A 4,690-nucleotide genomic window follows, 5' to 3' on the forward strand; every position below is an offset into this window, starting at 1 on the left:
TTTGATACCCACAAACATCGACTCCCTCTACCATTGACACTCAGAGCAGCAGTGCGTACCATCTACAAGATGCACAACAGAAATTCACCAAGTCTCTTATACAGCACCATCCAAATCCACGACCACCACTACATAGGTCAAAGGCGGCAAAAACATGACAACATTGCCTGTTGCAAGTTTCCCTCCAAGCCCCTCACCATTCTGATTTGGTAATATATCACTGTTACTTTAATGTTATTGAGTCAAAATCCTGGAAATCTCTTCCTAAGGGCATTATGGGTCTACCTACAGCACATGGACTGCAGTGGTTCAAGAAGGCAGCTCACCACCACCTTCTCAAGGGGCAACTAGGGACAGGCAATAAATGCTGGCCAGACAGGAATGCCTAGTTGTCCATCTCCTCTGGAATTCCCTGCTGAAACATCTGTCTTTCTTCTTCTCCTTAGAATACAACTTCTTTGTCCAAGGTTTTAGTTACCTTTCACGAGATATCCATTTGTCTTTTTGTGTATTTCCTGTATGACTATGTTTCTGTAAGATTCCTCACGATGTTTGACTAAACATTTTGTATAAATGCAAATGAAGACAAAGCACTGTGGATGCTGGAGATCTAAACTAAAAACAAGCCGCTGGAGAGTCTCAGCAGATTCAGTAGTGTCTGTCAAGAAACAGAGTTAATGTTTTGAGTCCAACATGATTGCTCTTCTCTCAAGAGCACTGTTTGCGTTGTGTACAGTAAATACAAAGTGCTGATCTGACATTTAGCAGAATCAATATTTAACAATGAGTATTTTTTAAAAATTTACTCATGGAATATGGGCATTGCTAGCTGGGCCAGCATTTATTACCCATCCCTAGTTACCCTTGACAAGTTGGTGGTGAGCTGCTTTCTTGAAGTGCTGTGGTCCATTTCGGGTATGGACACCCAAATGCTGCTGGGAATTCCAAGATTGTGCCTCACTGACACTGAAGGAATGGTGATTTATTTCCAAATCAGAATGAAAAGGAGTCCTAGTGCTACCTGTAGACCTGCAATGTTGTTCATGAGGGAATTCCAGGATTTTGGCCCAGTGACACTGAAGGAGCAGGGATATATTTCCAAGTCAGGATGGTGAGTGGCTGGAGGGGAACTTGCAGTACTCCATGTACTGGCCACTATTAATTGATATTGTTATTGATACATGAATGCCATCAGTGTCAGAGATGGGAGATAAGTTGTGGTTTAACTGCAGCAGACCCCTCACCTGCCCAGAGACAGAAGCAACCAGCTCACCTGAGCTCCCCCTGCCGCCAGGTGTGGTCCCGCGCAGCCGCAGACGGAGGCATTTGGGAGGCGGGAATTGACATAGGAATGAGCCAATCAACGACCAGAGTCATCGAAGTCCCAATAATGATTGGTAGAGGAAGGAGCCCCCGTCCTTGAGGGGCGGGGAAACCTGGTAGGTGACAAAAAGTGGACCAATGGTATTGGGCTATTGGCATGGATTGACGGTACACTAGACCAATGGGGAGTATGGTTAGGTGACAGCTGCCCAATGGGAGGGTTCAGGGGGCGGGCTGGTGGTAGCAGTGGCTTCCAGCGCCTCTTTGTTCGGGCAGAAGGCGGCGGCGAACGGGCGCGGATTGAGGCGGATCCGAGTTACGGAGATCAGCGCAGGGACCACGGGCAGCGCTCGTCAGGTAACAGGCTGGGGCTGAGCGGGAGGCAGGCGGCTGGGCCGGGTCCGCCCTCACCTCCGGGGCCAGTGAGGGGGATCGCTGTCCGGGGGCTGGGAGTCCCGGACCCGGACACCCCGTTCAGGTGTGCTCCCGGTGCCCGGCCCGGCCCCCTCGGTGTGTGACACCAGGCAGTGTGTCAGGGTTCCCCTAGTCGAACAGTCTGTGTTTGGGTGGGGCTGGCGGAGCGCAGGGGGGGTGTGTGGCGGGGGGGGGGGGGGGGGGGTGTGTGTCTGGGGGGGGGTGGGGGAGTGTGTGTGTCTGGGGGTTGCTCAGTCTGATCCCTCTCTGATGAGGGTGTGTTTTGAAGTTGTAATCTTTGCCTCAATCCCCTTTCCGAAGGAGCAGAGTTGGGGAAGTTGGCTCTGATTTCCTCGTTTAGTGTGTGTCTCCGGCTGGGGGCTGGGGGCTGGGGGCTGGGGGCTGGAGACTGTCCTGTGTTTTATTCCGCAGCCCTATCTAATTTGGGTGGGGACCTGATTGTTCAGGTGGTTGTGGACAGAGAGAGAGAGAGCACTGTCAGCCCGGGGAGAAGACTGGGTCCGGAACTGTTGACAGCCCAATGTGCAAAGTTCAACTGGCTGTTTGGTTCCAGATATAAATTAAAGCTTTTTAGTGGTTCACAACCATCTGTTCTCGGGGAATGGTTTATTGGCAGCTGAGAGTAAAGCTGAAATTGTTTTTTTTTTAATTGTGCCAGTGTCATGACGCTGCTACAGGCTAAAACTGTTGACAATTCGTCTCCTGAAAGGTCGCTGCAAACAGGTTCAGTAGTGCAGTAACTTCAAAAAAAAGGATCTGATCAATACTTGCACAATAAAATATTGCAGAGGATACTGTCTAATGATTTATGAGGGAGTAGATCTGGATGTAATTACTAGGCAGTTATCTACAAGTTGGTGTAAACTCAATAGTAATGAACTGCTGAAACTTAGAATCTCTGTCTGGGTGGATACATGCAGCCTATTGTGCCTGTGTGCTGGCCTTTTTGATTAAACTATTAATTATAATTCCCGTCAATTTTTTTCCACTGATTTAGAGGTAAAGTTGTAGTGTCTCTGAGAACCTTTCTGCCTATCAATGGGCACTAGCCTGATCGCAATACTGTGTTGCTGTGCAATTTAATAAAATGAACAAATACTGATTAAGGTTGTCTTTGTTTTTGAAAATTTTTGGAGAAATCACAATTTCACTAATTGTAAAAGTTTGTACTGTATAGTAACTGGGAAAATAGAGTTTGGGGATCTGTTGACTAATGAACACCTAGAGGCTGTGGATTGACTGAAAGTTCAAACTTTGTTGAATTTAATGTAATCTTTTGTCCAAGGCTCTTCATTCAACCCTATTGTTTAGGACATGGAGGATTCTTTGAAAGGCGCAGAAAGGTTTGGGACAGCGTATGTAAAAGTGGGAGAGCAATTTGTGTGCATGTACAGGTTAAAAATATCTCAGACTTTTTAGGGTTAAATGATGAGTTGGGGTTTTATTTTGTGCTGCTGATTTGCCCTGTAACTAGAAATGAGAATTTGAACATCGAGGGAAATACTTAGATGAGGACTCACGAGAGACAGACTGAGCATGAAATCTGTTTAGTGAGGATGTTACTGTTCAATGGGCTGATTTGGTCATGTTACAAAGCCCAGCTGTTTACCTGTTTATGCATTTGAGACTCTGTGTGGAGTCTCAAATGTCCCATGTTTATGACAGTAATCTGTTATTGGTTGTGGCATCACTGATTGATTTGCATTGTTGAGGAGCCTAGATGTATTAGGCTAGGTTGTGTATTGGAGTATTTAGCATCTTGTAGCTTATCCTTTTTTCCTCCCTTTTGTTTGAAGGGAGTAATTGGTATGTTGCTAAGATTTGTTATGGGGATAGTTAGAAAACAGGTTTATATATTGTACATTCTAAATATGCATCCATATCCTGTGCAGAAATCTCTCTATTTTGAGCAGCTGTTTTTTTTTGTCAATATTTATTTAGCTTTGAAAGCTCCCTTGTAATTATTTTTAAAAATTTATAATGTGAACATCTCCAGCTGGTGTAGTTGCAGGCAGCAGCAGCTTTCTGGGCTGTCACAGGTGATTTTAACCTTTTCTGTGACAGGGACCTTTTCTAATTCCTTCTGTCTGCTGACACTTGTTTAACACTATATAATTCACTTATAAATTGGCCTCTGCGTTGTGGTTAGAGTGTACTAAGGATCAAACTCGGGTTCCCTCTGGTCTTTGAAAGACTATATTTGACCGAGTATTAGCCCACTGACTTTATACTGGGTGTAACAGGATGTTAAGGTCACTTGTCTGATAGCTGTGCCCACTACAAGTCCAAAGTAAACTTGCCAGATTCACCAAAACTATATGCAGGTGTCCTAGTGAAAACCCTGTCTCTATTTTAACATAAAAAGCAGTTTATTTTGGTTTGCTCAGTGATGTGTATAGGGAGCCCCACCAGTGTCAGAATAAAACCAGCCTCACTTTGCCAGTAGATCCCTTTTTTAAGCCTGTGATCCAATTTAGGAGGCAGACAATGGATCTGCTGTAAAATGTTGAGAACGAATGTGATTCAAATCCTGCTAGTTGTAAATGACTCACCACTTCGAAAGTTGCAGATCGTGCTTGGGAATCACCTTTTTGAAGACACAGCAGTTTTTAACTTTGAGAAGTCTGGGTGTAGGCAGGGTGTGAGTGCAGTCAGAAAATCAGCCCCAAAGCATCTGAGTCAAAGCTAGGGCAGTAAAAGCACCCAGTCAGCTCCTCTTCAGTACTGGCCTGGGAGCCCTCACATCTGTATATGTATACTGGCCTGGGAGCCCTCACATCTGTATATGGTTTGTAAGATAACACCTCTATTAAAGCACCCCTTCCCCCTCAGGGGCACTATGCCTCCGTAAAGGTCAAGAGCATTGTCTGAACTCCTCTCTTCCCTCCCTCCTTTCCCTCCTTTCCCTCCTTTCCCTCCTTTCCCTCCTTTC

The 4,690-nt window shown here is 45.6% G+C and overlaps 1 protein-coding gene across 1 annotated transcript in view; it reads left to right on the top strand.

Annotated features, from left to right (window-relative positions):
* The first annotated feature begins 1,550 nt into the window (after nucleotides 1-1,550).
* LOC109923254 (junction plakoglobin-like) overlaps nucleotides 1,551-4,690 on the top strand; it is a 70,023-nt gene continuing 66,883 nt past the window's right edge. The window contains exon 1 of the mRNA XM_048614631.1: nucleotides 1,551-1,680. The gene's annotated coding sequence lies outside the window, so the exon portion shown is untranslated. The remainder of the gene's footprint in view (nucleotides 1,681-4,690) is intronic.

This window comes from Rhincodon typus, chromosome 30 (assembly GCF_021869965.1).
Source record: "Rhincodon typus isolate 14 chromosome 30, sRhiTyp1.1, whole genome shotgun sequence".
Taxonomy (NCBI): Eukaryota; Metazoa; Chordata; class Chondrichthyes; order Orectolobiformes; family Rhincodontidae; genus Rhincodon; species Rhincodon typus.